We start from the raw sequence: 19,516 nt of genomic DNA on the forward strand, positions 1-19,516 counted from the left end.
GAATGCCCACCAAATATGTATAGAACTGTACATGTTTATTATATATTGGATTACTGCCTAAGCGAGGGGTGGGAAGAAGGGAAGGAGGAAAAATTTGGAAAACAATGTTTTGCAAAGGTGAATGTTGAAAACTATCTATAGATTTTGAAAATAAAAAGCTATTATTTAAAAAAAAAAGAAAGAATACCCACCCTGATGAGATCATAAAGCCATTAGAGTATTAGAGTATCCACAATGCTCAGAACAATGCCATATGTATAATAGATCATAAATAAATGCTTCTTGAATTTATTGAGTTACTGTCCAGAAGTATTATCTGCACCCAAGTATTACACTTCCCTTCTTTTCCTAAGATAATCAAAAGTTGACTATAAGTGCAACACAATAGACAGCTGCCAGGACCAAAGCTCATCAGTAAGAATGTCAATGTTTTTAAGTACCCAGTGCCTTCACTCCTTCAAAGTCCTTTGTGAACATTATCTTATTAATCATCACAATAGCCCAGAGGAAGATAAACAATATTAGTTATCTTACCTAGAATTTATTTTTAAGGGAATTTTCCTCCCTTGTTTCTTCTTGTTATTGTTTGATTGTACTATGAAACTAAAAGAGTAATTTCCATATTGGCTGATAGGGTATAATTTGATATGCTGTGATGAAAAGGTTATGGAACAACAAAATTATTTTAATTTTGATTTTGGAACTCTCATGCAGTGCTAAACTTAAAAGAAATGACAAATTCAACAATTTAATGACTTCTAGGAAGCTATTTAAAGACAGTGACTGGTTCATGAAATGAACAAAAAATATGAGAATTCTTAGTCATTAGACCCTTTATACTTCTTTGGCAATGGTAGCAGAATGGGAGAAAAAGAAGGTGGGCCTTAAGAATAATGCAGTTTAAAAACTAACATGGATTTACATTATTTAATTTAAAATTAAACAACTGTAAATAACTCCTAATATGGTCTTTGTCAAATGAACAGTGAATTGACAAATTAATGAAAGACTTGGACCACAATATGTTGAAAATCTTGATTGAAATAGAAAATGTAGATATCTACTAAATTGTTAACCTGCTAAATTGAAAGACAACTAGAAAGGGAGGCAAATAAAAGTGTTGGCAGAGTTGGTTTTATTGTTGCCCAAAGGCAATGATAAAAATGTAGCAGGTTTGATCATTTTGCAAACCAGTTTACTCTGAGAACATTTAAAATGTAGATGGAATTAGGAGAATAGTAGTAGACATGATAGTGGAATACATCTTCTATTTATTTTTATTTTTCTTGATGTAATTGCTACATTTGAACTCTGTTATCTCAGTTCTCTGTGCACAGTATGAAGGTCTGTCTATCACTTAACTAAAAAGGACTTATTAAATGCCTTAAATAAGTCAGAATTCCAATAGACTTGAGATGGAAAATGCTATCTTATCCAGAGAGAGAACTATGAAGACTGATTGTAGATTAAAGCATACTATTTTTAGGTTTTTAAAAATTTGTTTGCTTTTCCTTTTTCATGGTTTTCTTCTTTTGTTCTGATTTTTTCCTAATATGGACATTTAATGATTGTGCATGTATAACCTATATCAGATTTCTTATATTTTGGGAATGGGGAAGATAATGAGGAAAAAGGGAAAGTAACTTGAGGAGGAGAAAAAAAATTTGAACTCAAAACTCAAAATATTGAAAACTATCTTTACATGAAATTGGAAAAATAAAATATTATTGATAAGTTAAAAAAATAAAAGGTTAGAAATAATAGTTTTACTTGACCAGATATGGATATGAGGACTCTGCCCTGATTTGATATAATTTTAAAGATATACACAAAGAATTTTCAATTGATCTCAAAGAACGAACAATTCATAAGAATGAAAAAGTCACAAACATTTCTTCTATCAGAAATTCACAACTGAAAAGACATTTTCAAATAATAAAATATTTATAGGAATAGGAGAAATCAATATCAAGGGAAACCTTGATGAAAATGTAGGAAATTAGGTTTTTGAAGTTTTTACACAGCAAAACTTTTATCTTTCCAGTCCCATAAATAAGAGATCTAGAGAGTAACAATTTTGTCCTTTTTTCAGTGGTTGTTGTGTGAGTAATTGTAATTAAGTGACCTGCCCGGGGTCACACAGCTATTAATTATCAAGTATCTGAAGCCAAGTTTGAACTCATCATCCTGACTCCAGGGCTCATGCTCTATTCACTGAGCCAACTAGTTGCCCCAAGTTTTGTCTTTTAAAATATTTGACAAAACAGAATAAGATGTAATTTTGATAGTTCTACTCAAATAAGATATCTCAATATTGTATATTGGGGAAAAATATATATGATTCCATGCGATGTACAACTGTGGAAGGTTATCTGTCTGATAATCCCCTGAATGTTGATGTCAAATAGTATAAAACAAGAAGCTATATGCTCATCTATAGTAGATATTTTGTGTAAAATGAAAACAAGAAAAGTAGAGCAATGTTCTAATGCCAATTAAGAGACAAGAAAATTTAACTTTCTTTAGCCTTCAATGTATTTACAGGATCCTTATCAGAATAATCATTAACTTTGAGGGAGGCAGCTTATTTCTTAGGCAAGGGCATCAAAAAGAAAATGGAAGTTTTCTTAGGTGCTCAACTATTAAATCATCTATCTCAAAATGCAGTGATCAGAAAGATTGTTATAACAGAATAAATCTTTGTATTGGGGATAATTTAGGGGTAACTCAATAGATATGAACAAGTCACATTATTTACTTTATAATTTGGGGAAATAAATTTTTTTTGTGTGAATTCCAAACTCAAGGCAGACAAGCAAATAAGCATTTATTAAGCAACTACTATATATCAGGCACTATGCTAAGTGCTGGAGATAAAAATACAAGCAAAAGCAGACAATCCCTGCCCTCAGGAGTTCATATTTTATTTGGGAGAAGACAACTCTCAAACAGGAGTTGAAAAAGGAGAGTTAGGGGAGAGAAAGTGCCCATGTAGGGAGATGATAGCTTCTTAAATTATGTTTTGTAATCCCATATGAAGTGTTTTAACTGACTGTAGAGATCACAAAATTATGACTTATTGTCAATAAATGTTTGATTTGTATACCGGTCTAGAACAGGGCTTCTTAAACTTTTTCCACTCAACTTCTTTTTGCTGGAGAAATTTTTATGTGATTCTGGGTTTATAGATATATAAAATAGATAAACAAACCAAAACATTTAATGATAATAAATAATAAAGAAATTTATTTTAAAACACTTATTTTGTGTTTGTGGCAGCTCTTTTCGTAGTGACCAGAAACTGGAAGTTGAATGGATGCCCATCAATTGGAGAATGGTTGGGTAAATTATGGTATATGAAAGTTATGGAGTATTATTGTTCTGTAAGAAATGACCAGCAGGAGGAATACAGAGAGGCTTGGAGAGACTTACATCAACTGATGCTGAGTGAAATGAATAGAACCAGAAGATCGCTGTACACTTCAATGTTGTATGAAGAGGTATTCTGATGGAAGTGGAAATCTTCAACATAAAGAAGATCCAACTCACTTCCAGTTGATCAATGATGGACAGAAATAACTACACCCAGAGAAGGAACACTGGGAAGTGAATGTCAATTGTTAGCACTACTGTCTATCTACCCAGGTTACTTATACCTTCGGAATCTAATACTTAATGTGCAACAAGAAAATGGTATTTACACACATATATTGTATCTAGGTTTTATTGTAACACATGCAAAATTTATGGGATTGCCTGTCATCAGGGGGAGGGGGTGGAGGAAGGGAGGGGATAATTTGGAAAAATGAATACAAGTGATAATGTTATAAAAAAAATTATTACTCATGCATATATAATGTCAAAAATTTTTATAAATAAATAAAATTTAAACAAAAAAGGTGAATGTTGAAAACTAAAAAAAACCAATTATTTTGTATATGAATTATTTTATCATTTATTAAAAATGAAAACAAATTTATATACTAACGAGATGTATGTGCTTGCATTTTTTACATAAAGAATTAAATCTTAGTGGAATATTTGATACATTTTACTATTGCCAAATTTTTTCTGTGACACTCACATTTAGTTACATGACTCCATATGGGTGTCAAATCACAATTTAAGAAACTTTGGTCTAGAGAGACAGAAATAGAGGTAAGAAGGATATGAAAATTGGTCACCTATGGTCCCTCCCCAAAACAGTGACTCCAAGAGGAACACACCATTAAAAGAAAAAAGGATAGCAAGTTGGAGGGATGTTCTTGGGTGCCATGGGAGGGGATAGGTATTACGTGAAAAGGTCCCAGTGGCTGGAATAAGGCTGAGACATGATGGAAAAATCCTGAAAGTCAAAAGCAAATCTAAAAGGGAAATGAATGAAAGAATGGTCAAGAGAGAGACATAGAAGCCAGAAAGAAATTATAAACTCTTAGCTATGTTAATAGAGGTAGATTGTCCAAATTAAGGGAGGATATTAGCTCTATTGTAAAATGTCCTGCTCAGACTACATCCTAAACATTGTGCTCCATTCTGAGTGCCCTGTTTTAGGAAGGAGCTTGAGCAGGTGAAGAATCCAGAACTGTAAGGGTCTAGAGACTATGCTGCATAAGGGTCAGTTGAAGGAATTTGGGTTGTTTAGACTGCAAAAATTATGGAAAGGGGGTTTATCCTTGCCCCAGCAGAAGACAGAACTAGGAACAATGTGTCCAAGTTACAAAGAAATAAATTTCTATTCCATGTAAAGTATAACTGACTATCAATCTCCTACTCAATAAACTCTAGTGGCTCCTTTTCACTTCCAGGATTAAGTACAAAATTCTGTTTGGTATTCAAAGCTCTTCATATACTTTCCTAATCTTTTTACGCCTTACATTACACCACATGCTCTTTGATCCAGTTACACCGGCCATCTGGTTGTTTCTCAAACTAGCCATTCAAACTCTCAGCTTTGGGCTTTTTTCTTCAGGTCTGGAAGACTTCCCCTTCAAATTCTCCTCTAGGAAGCCTTTCCCAGTCTTAATTACAATCTCTCTGCTGCCTTTCCTTTGTAGATTATTTCTAAGTTCTCTTGTGTACAGCTCATTTGTACTTATTTGTTTGCTTGTTATCTCTCCTATTAGATTTTTCACTCTTCAAGGGCAGGGACTTTGCTTTTTGTTGTATCCCCAGGATTCAGCACAGTACCTGCCACATAATAGTTGTTTACTAACAGATGGAAATACAGGTATGTATCAACATACCGGGCTGTGATCCTTTTTTGAAAAACCAATATTTAAAAAAATAATTGCATTGATTTTTTTGTTTTTACATTGCTTTCATTTCAAAATATATTTTCCTTGACCCAGCAAGAGAGCCATCTTTTATAATAAGAGCTACCAAGACAGCTAAGCAACATAGTGGACAGACCTGGACTTGGAGTCAGGAAGGAAACAAGCTTTAATTAAGCACCTACTAATGTGCCAAACACAGTGCCAGGTGCTTTGCATTTTTGATGCTGACAACAATTGTGAGAAGCAGGCACTATCATTATCTCCATTTTACACTTGAGGAAACTGAGTCAAACAGCAGTTAAGTGTCTTGTCCAGAGTCACACAGAAAGTGTCTCAAGCCAGATTTGAACTCATCTGTCCTGACTTCAGGTCCAGTGCTCTATTCATTGCACTATTCATATACTTAATGAAAAACAAAGCTCAATCCTACCATGGATACTTACTGGATCTGTGACTTTGGTAAGTGATTTATCCTCTTTCAGCTTCCATTTCATTATTTGATTATAATACTTGGTTATCAGGATGTTCTGAGGCTCAAATGAAACAATATATATTAAGCACTTTGCAAACTTTAATGGATTATATTAATTGTCATCATCATCTTCATCTCAAATATTAAAAAAGAGACGAAGAAAAAAAGTAATTCAGAAAAGTGAACCAAGAGTTTGTGTAGGTGACAACTGGAAGATGCATTGGACTTTTCCAGATCTTAAAGCAGAGACTTATATTGTGAGAATCTTTATAATGGAATCAACCTATTGAAAAATTGTACTTTTGTGCTGTAGAGGTATAAAAATGTAATTATGTGAATTTGTGTAGCAATTTAGCACACGTTTCTTTTTATGCCTAACAAACATTTCCTTCCCAGAAATTTGCTGAGTAAATACTTCAAAGAACTCAGGGACCTAGGTTGAGTCAAGGCAATGGTGATGGTAGTGAGATTCAACCACCTTTTGTCTCAAAATGAACTGTGTGCAGATTATGAAATGGAGATAAGCAAGCAGGAAACTTGTTTTATTCTTTTAATATGTCTCTTTCCTTCCCAGTAAGGTAGAATGTGCCTTTTCTTGACCTTTTCTCTCTCACATTAAAAAAAAAAAAAAACAAAAAACTGCAGCCCTACATAGCTCTGGTACTCAGAACATGTATGGAAGTGATTTAAAAACCCTATGACCCTTTCTTTCTGTAATAACTCTCTCCTCTCCCTGAAACAGGAGTTATGTATGAACCATAGTTTCAGAAATATTGCTGGAGAGAATGAAACTTCCTTTAGGGTGCTTTTTAAAAAAGATATGAAGATAAAATATATTTATATCTTCCTAGAGTCTTGTTCATTCTTGTCTTTTCTCTCTGAGTGAGACAAGTAGGTGCTAATAGCTATTCCTTATAAAGGAAAAGTAGTGAAGGGGATTAAATTAGATGGTTGAAGGTTTTAAGAAGCTAATGTATACCTTTCACGTTTATGTATCATACAAATCAAAAATGTCAGCCAATCATATTTCAAGAAATAATAAGAGAAGAATATGGTTTTGCAGTCAAAAAAGCAAATCCCTCATCACTCTGGAGCCTATTCTTTGGCACCTCAAATTGTATGCTCGTAGTTCACACATGTACTGGTTGAAGGAACTATGGATGTTTAGCTTGGAAAACAGAAGAATTAATGGAGTAGTAATAAGTAGTCCACTTTATCACTGGTCTACAAACATATAGTATGTCAAAGAGATAGGATTAAAAATTTGCCAAAAATGAAGTTTGAAATCTCTGTTGTAATGCTCTTTTCCAACCTCATTCTTCCTCCTCCCTTCAGATTCATCCCCCTCCACAGGCAAGTTACTCTTACCCATCTCACCCTGGCTTATCTCTTCTGGAAGATAATAATGTCCACAAACCAGCTGTTTTATAGGCCTTTTGTGTGGATTTAATTACACTTCTGGGGTATGATTTCCATCTAACTTCAACTTTTTTTAGGCAAGATTATACAGTAGCAAGAGTCATAAAATACTAGTCAGGAAACCTAAATTCTAATCCCAGCTCTACCACTAACTTGCTGTGTGATCTTTGATAAGTGATTATTTTAGGGGCTTTTGTTTCTTCCTCTATAAGTTGAAGAAATTTAATCAGTTTTATTAAATGAATAATATGTGATGGTAGTGTGTTAGGCACAGGAAATTTATTATTATTATTATTATTATTTTAACAATCTCTGCCTTCAAAAACAACAAAACAAAACAATCTCTGACTTCAAGGAACTATCAGGGACTTCAACAAACATATTGATACTCCTTCAAACACAATAATCTCTCAATTCCTCCATCTATTCATTTGTCATGATCTACTCCTCCATCCCATCATTGCCAGGTACAAATTGATCATACCTTTGACCTCACTATCAAATGCATTTCCATATTCATGAATTCTGAAATTCCTTTATCTGATCACAGTATTTTAGTATTCCATCTCTCCCTCTTCCTTTCAATATCAAACTGAGCTCATCAGTCATACCATGACCCTTAATATATCTCCATGCCTCTTTTCTCTCCCAGGCTACCACACCTACATTAGCGATAATCTCCTACTTTCCTTTTCTTTTTTCTTTTATCAAATCTATAAAGATAATTATTAAATCTGCAAATTCAGCCCTAATTTTTCTGCTGACTTCCATTCTGGCATCTCCAATGGCCTATTAGAAATTTTGAATCAAAGATCAGCTGAATTTGTTTTTTCTAAAGTTACCAATGATATCTTAATTATCAAATCTACAGGTTTTTCTCAAATCTCATGCTATTTGACTTTTTTGCAGTTTTTGAAACAATCATCTTTCTGATCTTTTTATGAAAGATATACTTTAAACATTTTAAACTTAACACTACTAAAACTAAAATCATTTCCTCTCAAATTCATAATCTTTCGAAACTTTTCAATTATTGTTAAGGATACCACTGTCCTTCTAGTCTTTTGGGCTTAGAACTTGGGTATCATCCTTGATTCCTAGCTTTTCTCCACTCCCTTCCCCACAAACAATCCATTTGCTTAGGATGGTTGGTGTTTTTCTCTGTAAGATATCTTGAATGCATCTCCTTTTTTTCCCCAATGATACTGCTACCACCCTGGTACAGGATCTCATTTCCTCATCTTTTAACTATTGAAATAGCCTGTCTGCCTTCCACAAATTCCTCTTCATTCCAGGTGCTTCTACACGTGTCAAAATGAATTTTATTAGTCCAACCATTTTCCTGTGCTCCCTACACCTCTCTTCATTCAATAAATTCCAGACACTCCTTATAACCTCCAGTATCGATTAAAAATCCTCCAATTGGCATTCAAAGTCTGAACCCCCTCTATCTTTCTGGTCTTCTTATACCTTTTATCTCATTTCTCTCTCCTCTCCTTTATACTCTTTAATATTATGCAGAAATGCTACCAGGATCTCAACTCTCCCCAATGGTTCAAAAAAGTCATAGTAGCTGTGCCCTGGTAAACTGTCTCTGCAGATGGGCTAAACCAGTTTAAGGGCAAATGACTGACTTCAAATCCTTCATTGAGTTAGTGGGATATCTATTCTAAACTTGTGAAGACTTGCCATAATGGAATAGATAGATGAGAACAATTTGTTCTAACAGCCATGAGGCTTTTAGGTGCTGTGGAGAGTTTAGAGCTTCATCAGACATCAAAGATTCCAAGGTCACCTGCTGCATCCTGGTCCATCACCAGTACCCCTGACTTTTTGTCTTGTCACTGGACTTCTGTGACTCTGGAAGAAAGAGTGAGATTGATGACTTTGTGCAACTCTGGTTCACTTAAGTCCAACTCATGGGCAAGTCATGACATCACTTATGATGATCATTGGTTCTCTTCAAAAATGAAGGTTGAACTACAATAATAACAAGTAATATTGATCTCCTTGAAATTCCTCAAACAACACTCTCCTCCCAGCTCTGGGCATTTTCATTGACTTTTACTCATGTCTGGAATGCTGTCCCTTCTCATGATTGCCTGCGGCTCTTTGTCTTTCTTCAAATCCCAGCTAAAAGCTGATTTTCTATAGGAAGCCTTTTCCAATCCTTCTTAATTTTAGGGTATTTCCTCTAGTCATTATTTCCTATTTATCCTATATATAGCTTGTTTGTACATAATTGTTTATTATGTTGTTTTCCCTATTTGATTATAACCTTCTTAAGGGCAAGAACTGACTATTCCCTTCCTTTGTATCTCTAGTATTTAGCATAATTTCTGGCACATAGTAGGTACTTAAATGACTTCTCTCTGCATCAAATCCAAACAAGCCTTCTCTGGTTTCTTTGACACTCCTCCCAGCACAATCCCATCGCAATTGTATCCTTCATATTAATTTACAGTAAGTGAGAAAGAGAGAGACACACACACACAGAGACAAAGACAGAGAGAGAGAGACAGAGAGAGAGAGAGAGACAGAGAGAAACAGAGACAGAGAGAGAGAGAGACAGAGACAGAGAAAGAGACAGAGAGACAGAGAGACAGAGAGAGAGATGGAGAGAGACAGAGACAGAGAGAGACACAGAGAGAGACAGAGAGACAGAGAGACAGAGAGAGAGAGAGACAGAGAGAGACACAGAGACAGAGAGAGAGAGAGAGTGAGAGAGAGAGACAAAAGAAAGAAGAAAGAGAAGAAGGAAAAGAAGATGAAGAAGGAGGAGGAAGAGGAGGAGGAGGACGACGAGGGAGGGAGAGAGAGTCAAAACAATTTTGACAGATCAAAGTAAAGACTAGGGAACATCAAAATATGCAACCATAGGGCAAAAGAAATTGTTAGTGCCAGAAACATTTAACCTCTTTGGCATAGAATGATTTCCTTTGTGATAAATTTCATTGTATATGTGGCAATGAAGGCTTGAAGACTCTGTTAGAAAGGAGTGCATGGGGTACAATCTCCAAATCTTGCCTGGGGCCACAAATGCCTCTTCTGGCTCTGCTTATAACTAACTGTACTTGTGCCCTCTGATTGCCTACTTGAAGTGAGATCCAATGATAAGTTTTGGTCTCTGAGATTCTGACTCTTATTCAAAGGGAAAAAAATATATATATACATATAACATCCATGGCACACAATTAGAATGAATGCCAACATGAGCCAGTTCTCTTGCACTACTCATGGTACATCTGCTCCATCTGAAATAAACTTGGCATATAATTAGAAATTGAAAATAGAGCTAGTAGTATCTAAACAGTCAGTAAAAACATTATTATGAAATATCATTTCATTTTCTTCTACTTGAATCTAACTTGCAATATGCTGGAAATATTCTTTGTACTTGCTAGGGAATGTTTTTTCCCCCAATATTTCTTCCATTAGGGAAGTATTTTATGATTGCTAGCAGAGTTTATTTTTTGGAAATAAGAGCTTATTATTCTGTCAGAAAAAAAAGCAACAACCATTTAAAACAAAGATAAGGAAGGAAAGTATTCTGAATGAAAATGACTCCTTTCCCAAATTTCTTTTCAATTGTATGTTTTGGAACTAGGTTTCCAATATGAGGAACTTTTCTTGTTTATTAAAGAAATCTCTAACAAGACAATGCCCAGAACATATGCTCATTTTTTTAGCTCTTCTTCAGAAATAATGCAAAGCTGGGAAATACTAAATTTAAGGACCACTGAACTTCACCTACTTAAATTTAAAGCATTGACTCTCAAGCCCCAACACATTTCAGCTCCCATTCACAACTAAAGAATGATACTTGAAAACATGACTTCCTTTAAAAACTATTTGATCAGATTATGGAACGAGTTCTGAGAATCTCTGAAACTTTATCCTGAATAAACTGTTATCTGACCAAAGGATAAAGAATAATGTTTTGTACTTGTTTCCAAGCACACAAACCAAAGGAATGAATGGATGGATGGGCTGATGAATGAATGATAAAAAGTTTATTACATACTTATTATGTACAAAACGCTATTCCAACTGCTAGGGATAGAAATACAAAAGTTACAGGATGCTCCCTCTCCCCCCAAAAAGCTTACATTCTAATAGGGGGAGATATTACATATAGGGAAGTGGTTGTCTGAGAAGAATAAAGTTACAGAAAAGATGAGTGAAGTTCTACAACTACGTAATGACCTTTCCTTTCTAAAAGGAATAGTGGTATTAACTTAGAACTAACAATGATCTTTCACCTTATCTTGGTAGGACATAGAAATTCATGCCATTTCTTGATGAGCTCTTCACAATGCCATCCTTATCTCTGCCTTCCTGGAAACTGAAATTCTGCCTTTGGATCAGCTGGCCATCATAGATGCCCTGGGGCCCAGGCCTCTATACCAAATCTCAACATTCTGTTCCCCCATTCCCAGCTTTTCCAGAATCCCTCTTTTTTTTGTCTTTTCTATCAAAATGTAAGCTCCTAGAGGATAAACACTGTCACATTTCTTTGTATATGTATTTTCAGCTACCAGCACAATGTCTGGCACATAGTGAGCTCATAAGAAATGTATCTATCATTTATCTATCTTTATCTTTCAGAATTAATTCACTTAGATGTTGCTTCTAATATGTATAACATTGTAGGCTTCTAGGACCCAAATGGGTCCATATTTTATTGTTCATGAGTTCCCATTTTCCCTTATGAATTCCAACAGAATTATACACATAAAATATTACTGCATTATACTAGGATTTTTTATTAGAAATACAACCATCTGTTCCCCATTGTGACTTTCCCTACTGCAGTTATGATACATTACAGGTTGGTATAAGAAATTAAATGGGAAATTTTTTGGTAATTTTGTGGAAACTGCCAATGACATAAAAAAAATGACATACTAGATGACACATAAAAGTTTAGAAATTTAGAAATGTATATAATATGGTATAATATTAACATTTTTTATCATTTAATACCACGGTCTTTTTTAGTACAAAGGGAAGGCCAAAAAATTTTATGTAGATTTTCCAGATTATAGGGATAGCTGTAGAATGCTAATAATGTATGAGAAAACAGAAAATATTCCTCTCTCTCCCACCCCCATCTCCAAATAACCAAATATTCAAACAAAGTCAAAGGTTTCAGTTCTCAGTCTATGGAGTTAATGACTTTCCTATCAAATGAACACAATGCTGTGAACTCTGTTGTTTCTTGCATGGGATTGGTAAATCCTCAGAATTCTGCTGGTACTGCTTCCTAGCACTAAAGAGATAACAATATTCTCTTTAATTATTATGTAAGAGCACTTGGCACTATATTTGGAGAGTCAAACTTTCTTTTTTAAAATTAATTTTATAATTATAACATTTTTGACAGTACATATGCATACGTAATTTTTTACAACATTATCCCTTGCACTCACTTCTGTTCCGAGTTTTTCCCCTCCTTCCCTCCACCCCCTCCCCTAGATGGCAGGCATTCCCATACATATTAAATATGTTATAGTATATCCTAGATACAATACATAGTGCAGAACTGAATTTTGTTGTTGTTGTTGTTGCAAAGGAAGGATTGTATTCGGAAGCTAAAAATAATCTGGGAAGAAAAACAAACAAATGCTAACAGTTTACACTCATTTCCCAGTGTTCCTTCTCTGGGTGTAGCTGATTCTGTCCGTCATTGATCAATTGGAATTGGATTAGATCTTCTTTTTGTTGAAGATATCCACTTCCATCAGAATACATCCTCCTATTGTTGCTGAAGTGTATAGTGATCTCCTGGTTCTGCTCGTTTCACTCAGCATCAGTTGATGTAAGTCTCTCCAAGCCTCTCTGTATTCCTCCTGCTGGTCATTTCTTACAGAACAATAATATTCCATAACCTTCATATACCATAATTTACCCAACCATTCTCCAATTGATGGACATCCATTCATTTTCCAGTTTCTAGCCTCTACAAAAAGGGCTGCCACAAACATTTTGGCACATACAGGTCCCTTTCCCCTCTTTAGTATTTCCTTGGGATATAAGCCCAGTAGTAGCACTGCTGGATATGCAGTTTGATAACTTTTTGGGCATAGTTCCAGATTGCTCTCCAAAATGGCCGGATTCTTTCACAATTCCACCAACAATGCATCAGTGTCCCAGTTTTCCCACATCCCCTCCAACATTCATCATTATTTGTTCCTGTCATCTTAGCCAATCTGACAGGTGTGTAGTGGTATCTCAGAATTGTCTTAATTTGCATTTCTATGATCAATAGTGATTTGGAACAGAGAGTCAAACTTCCAATAATGGATAACTCCTATTTGACTTCGTTTGCCCGTAATGGCTACCACAAAATTGCTGATGTTTTGGGACGAAGCTAAGGATATCAAAATATTATGAGTTGCCTCTGAGTACAGGGTTCATCTAAGAATGAGAAGCTCTGTAGAGAACTGATTAGATTTGTTAATCAGGGAATTATGGGATCTTTCTGGGCTGTGGAGAACTCAGAGAACTGAAATAGAATGGCTGCTTATAATGTACAATGGGATGTGGTCTACTGAGTAAGAGATGTAGGCCCTAAATCCACATCTTTAGGCTCTGAAGACAAGGAAATTGGCAGCTCAGAGACAAAGCTGAAGTTAATCTAACTAAAAGGGGCTGGAGTAATTTTTCATGTTGATATAAAATTTTGACCACTGGTTATGTGAGTTATTCCAGGGAGATGATTATTCTTTATCACTAACACAAGACTGTGGAATATTATGTCCTATTTGTATATAGAAAGGGGGACTATTAAATTATTTGTCTACTTCTCTGAATTTCTCATGCAGTCCTAGTTAAAGGCTTTATTATTTCTTTTGGGAATCTTGAGTAGTCTTTATAAAGAGAGTATTGCACTACATGAAGAACTTGATCTAGGATTTTCTTATTAGAAATTCTAATTCTAATTTGGAGCCAGGAAGATCTAGATTTGAATCCTCTCTTGGACACTAGCTGGATAAATCATTTAACCTGTCACAGACTGTTTCCTCATTTGTAAAATGGGAGCAATAAGACTTTCTAGTTTACAGGGTTGCTGTGAAGATTAAATGAAAAGATGTAAGTGAATGTTTGGTAAACCTTAAAGCACTATGCAAATGTTAGCTAGTATTATTATTCATCTTGGAACATATCACATCTAAAACAAGATTGTATTTAATTCTGGACATCATACTTTTGGATGGATTTTGACAAAATGGAGATTGTCCTAAAGAGGGTGATCATAATATCAAAGGGCTTGAGCTTATGCTATTTAAGTTTTGGGAGAAGAAATTGGGAGTGTTGAGCTCACAAAGAAGAAGATTATGATGAGGTGTGATAGATGTAGAAGAGTAATGCTACTTGTTATGCTCGTTGGAGCCAACACAAATACTTAATAAATACCTGCTGATTGATAAGCTGGAGCTGGTTTGGGAGGGAGTGGATTCTTCCTCACTAGAGAGCTTCAAGTAGAATCTACATGAGTCTTTAGACACAGTTACAGAGCATTGTATACACATGGTTTTTACCTAGATCCTTAAAAATTTGTGATTCTGTGATATCAAGACCAAGCTCTATCTTTTATAGTTGTGTGAACTTAGGCAAGCCACTGAAAATCCATTTTCTTATTGTAAGATAGCAGGACAAAGCAAGTCAACCAACATTTATTAAATGTTTAGTATTTGCTAGACAAGCAGTATGCTAAGTGCTAGGGATACAAATACAAGAAAAAGAATGACAGTCCATGCTCTTAAAGAACGTATGTTCTAATGGGAGAAGACAACATATCAAAGGGAGATGGAAATAGAGAAGAGAAATGGAAGGTACTCATCATGCCTTAGTATGCTGTTAAAGTCAAAAAAGTCAGAAGCAGAGCCAGAAGAGGAATGAAAGTTGGCTGGCTTAGAACTCTCCCCCATTCCTGAAAAAATCAAGGTTCCAGAAGGATCTTGCAAATAGGAAAAGGGGCAGAATGCTTGAGGGGTCTTCAGGGGTGAGAAGACTGCAGATGGATCTATGTTCCAGGGAGAGGAAGCCCCAGGCTCTGAGAGAAGTTCCTGGGTGAGACATTGGAAGAAATGGGAAGAATAATATTTCCACTAGTTATCTCACGATTTTATTGTGAAGAAAAACACTTTAGAAACATTAAATTGCTCTGTAAGTGAAAGCTTTCATCTATCATATATGTATATATGAAGTTGAAGAGGAATCTAACAAGAAGACAAAGAGGCAATATATCCATCACCTATTTTCACAAGATGGATTTTTAATCACATTATGTTTATGAATTTAAATTGGTGTGAAGATGAAAACATACTTTTAAGAAGACATTTTCAAAAATCCTCCTGTGAAACCAAATAGCTGAATCTTGTTATTGTTTCTATTGCCACAGTTTGAGAGGTGGGGCAGGAGAAAAGAAGCAGGCAATCTCACTTAAAACACAATATTGATATTTGGCATGCTCAGACCATTTTCTACCCAAATATATGAAATCATTTTACCCGTATTCATTAAACCTCACAACCTGGCCAGATTGCAGCAAAACAGTAAAGAAACTAAAGTCAAAGAAAGGTTTGTTTGCTTTTGTTTTTAAGTACTTCTACCTTCCTTCTTAAAGACACTGAGCCCTCCCCCCAGCTCCCCAACATTCCATGAAGATATTTCCCATTTCCTCCCCTCTTCCCATATTCTCATGTGAAAAACATAAGTCTTAAAAGATATAAAGTGTTACAGAGCTCATCTCAATCAAAACCCTCATTTTAAAAGCACTGGCTCTAAAGTTACAGCACCTGGATTCTGACTTTGAGTCTAGAACTAATTGGCTGTGTAATGTTAGGTGAATCATTTAAATTCCCTTTTACTCAGCTTCTTCATCTTTAAAATGGGTTGGTTGACTTAGCTGGCTATCCAGTTCCCTTCTAACTTTAGATATTGATTAAGAGAGATTGACTTGAATTTATAGTATAATGATTCTTTCTTTGAGCCTTTGATCATTTTCAATCAACTAGGGATTAATGAACTGGTTTGGTTTGGGTGGGTTTGAACCCCCACTTTTTTTTCAGAATATAAAGGGTAAAAGGGGCAGTAAATTATAGAGTCAGCCCCTCCTACCTTCTTTTGGAAAACATATCAGGAAGGAGCAGAGTAGAGCAGATCTGTGCCTTTGGAAACAGTTAATAGATGTCTTGGGGTAGAGGCCCTTGGGACTTCATGGGCTCTATAGCTAGAACAAACTTCAGAGGCCAACCCTCTCATTTTACAGGTAAGCAAACTGGCATCCAGAGATATTATGACTTGTCTGATAAAGCATAGAAAGTAAGCACCAGAGGCAGAATTTGAACCTCTGGTCCTCTGTCAAAGAAAGCTCTTCTTACTCCAGAGGCACCAAGTCTCTTTCTACTGCACACATATAAATCCAAAGGGGGCATTCCTGGTTCCCAAGTTTAGGTGCCCACCTTTTCAACTGAGAAGGGGAAATTGTTGGGAAGGGCTAGCGTTTGAGTTGTTTCACTAGCAGCCCTAAATCCAAAAGGTCCATAGCTCATCACTGTAAAGGGAGAAGAGAAGGCCACACTTGGAGCTCATGACTCAATAAGGAATTAAAATTATAGAGGAGCAAAAAACCCTGTAATTTGCTCTCCTCTGTTTTTTGTGAGATAATTTTTTTTTGTGAATTACCTTCTAGTGAGAAAGTGTTTCTCTAACAAGTATAGCCGCATTTTCTTTACCAGGAACACAAAAGTAAGATACTATTAGATAATAAAATAAAAATTAAAAAAAGTGAAACTCCCCAGAGCATTGGAGAGTTGCCTATCTGACAATGCCAGATGTGTTTTCCCTTCTAGAGGGAATTCGGGTTCTTAGGGTAGTCTTATAGGGCTGAAGATCTATATGAATTTCTAGGGTGACAAAAAAACTTAGTGGAATGTTGGAAGCTTGCCTTTTGAGGAAAATCCAAGCTATAAGATAGTGCTAGGAGTCTGAAGGACAGCATAAACAGTGGGAAAAAAGTAAGGTTAACTTGAGACAGAAGAGGAATCCTGACAACTGTATATCAGTTACTGCGAATTCTTTATATTGTTTTTGTGTGTTTTCCAGAGTAGAATAAAGAATGCTTTATTATCTTAGTGCTTCTCCATAACCTTTACATGGGACTATATTATGAGATAAGCAAAGAAAAAAAGTAACTTGCTCCAAAATACACAGCAAATAAATATCAGAGCTGATACTTAAAATACCGGTTTTGTAGGACCAAATCTAGGGCTCTTTCTACTGCATTTGCATTGTGCAGTTTTTCTTATTTTCTTTAAATAAAAATGTTTTCCCAAGAAGACTCTATCATAACTTAGAACTTGTGACTTTTGTATTCTTATATCATATTTTATTCACCAAGTACTAGATCTTCTAGTCAAATGGGCCAAAGCTTAATTAATTAAGATCTGTATAACACTCTTTGCATATCTGGGAACATGTCTGTGACCATAAATGTTGGAGAAGGCTAAGGTGGAAGATGACAAAAATATATATATTTGTAGGAGACTGCAGTGGTAGCTGGTGCACAATAGATAAGGTGTTGTGTTGAACCTGAGTTCAAATGTGACTTCTATTCGTTGCACATGCCCAATTCCTTGCTACTAAATGAAAAGGCAAGGTCTAACCATAGCATTCCTCAGTCTCATATCTATGCCTTCAGAATTTTATTCTTGATTGCTATCCCATTCATCTTGAACTAATGAATAAATACATTCTAGCTCAAAACATTCCCTATATGTGGAATGTTCCAATTCTGTCTTTGTGGAAATCCTACTCCTCTTTCAAGATCCAGCTCGAATTCTTCTTCTCCATAGAGCCTTTCCTGATTTCCGTCGGAGTTGATGTATAGACTTCCAACAAATATCATACTTGGTTTATACCACTTGGTAGCTTCATGAAGAATGCTTACTTTGTATTATCATTATTTGCGTAAGAGTTTCATCTACATTATTGGACTATAATTTCCTTAAGGAAAAGGATTGATTTTTAAATTTATCTCCATAATTCCTCTGGACTTAAAATAAAAACTTTATAAATGTAGAGCAGAAATGTCAAACTCACAGGTTACAAGTGCCAACAAAGTCCCCCAGAGTGGCCCAATAATATTGAAATATAATTGGAAAATTTTTAATAAAAATGTAATACAACCAATTAATATTTTACTATATGCCTACTATGTGTCAGGCCCTGTGCTAAGATTAATTTAAGTCAATATATTGTTAGCAGGGACCCATTTCTACTTGAGTATGACACCATTGATATAGACCTTAGGAGAATAGATTTCAAAGATAAAAGAGGTAAATGGCCTGAGACTCTAAAAGGGAAGCAGATCCAAGAAGGATGGAAGACAACCAATGGACTAATGTGATTAGATAATGTGAGCACATAAATGAGCTCATATCTAAATAAAAAATGTGCCAGAAATGGAAATAAGCATAGGTGAATAAACCAGGTGCCTGATCATGTATGAATAACCCAACTCATAAAATAGTACATCGCCAGTTATTTCTAGGAAGGAAGAAAAGGGAATGTTTTATTCTAGTAAATATCCATTTCTAAAAGTTAATTAAGTTTGGTAATTGATATCAATTGGTAATCTATGCAGGGGAATAAACAAGTAGGTGCTAGTAATAGCTAATAATAATTTTGCATTAGAAAATCAATACTTACAATGTTCTGAGTCTCTAGAAATATGTAAAAAGTAGTTGTAACTGCCCTGTGGGGAAATCTAATCTGACAATATAAGGGAGTAGTAGAAGAAGAACTCTAGAGCCTGTGCCACAAGAAGTAACAATGGTTAAAAAAATCATCATATTTAAACTCTAAAACATATATATATATATATATATATGTTTTAGACTATATATATATATGTATATATATATATATATATATATATATATATATATATATATATATATATATATATATAGTCTTATGTGAAAATTCACAGTGGTCCTAAAAAATAAAAAAGTGAAATGATTAAATATGCCCAGAAGATATCTGCCCTCCAGAAGACATAATTTTTAAGGTACTTAAGGATTGACTCTCAAGATAGGTCAAAAAGAGGGAAATTCTAAAAGAATTAAAAATTCTTAGATAAGACAATTTATCACACAAAGCTCAAAATGAGATTACCAATAATGCAACCACACTTCTATTTTCTCATCTGTATAATATGTTTATGAGTGGTCTATGCCTATACAAATATTTTCTTGGGGGAAAATATAAGAAAGAAACAGGTAAATTGGGGCAGCTAAGTGGCACAGTGGATAGAGCACCAGCTCTGAAATCAGGAGGACCA

The 19,516-nt window shown here is 35.0% G+C and overlaps 1 long non-coding RNA gene across 1 annotated transcript in view; it reads left to right on the forward strand.

Annotated features, from left to right (window-relative positions):
- Positions 1 to 4,973: 4,973 nt before the first annotated feature.
- The window catches only part of LOC141560681 (uncharacterized), a 75,389-nt gene continuing 60,846 nt past the window's right edge, over positions 4,974 to 19,516 (forward strand). Inside the window, exon 1 of the long non-coding RNA XR_012487780.1 lies at positions 4,974 to 5,227. This is a non-coding gene — a long non-coding RNA (uncharacterized LOC141560681). The remainder of the gene's footprint in view (positions 5,228 to 19,516) is intronic.

This window comes from Sminthopsis crassicaudata, chromosome 3 (assembly GCF_048593235.1).
Source record: "Sminthopsis crassicaudata isolate SCR6 chromosome 3, ASM4859323v1, whole genome shotgun sequence".
Classification (NCBI taxonomy): domain Eukaryota; kingdom Metazoa; phylum Chordata; class Mammalia; order Dasyuromorphia; family Dasyuridae; genus Sminthopsis; species Sminthopsis crassicaudata.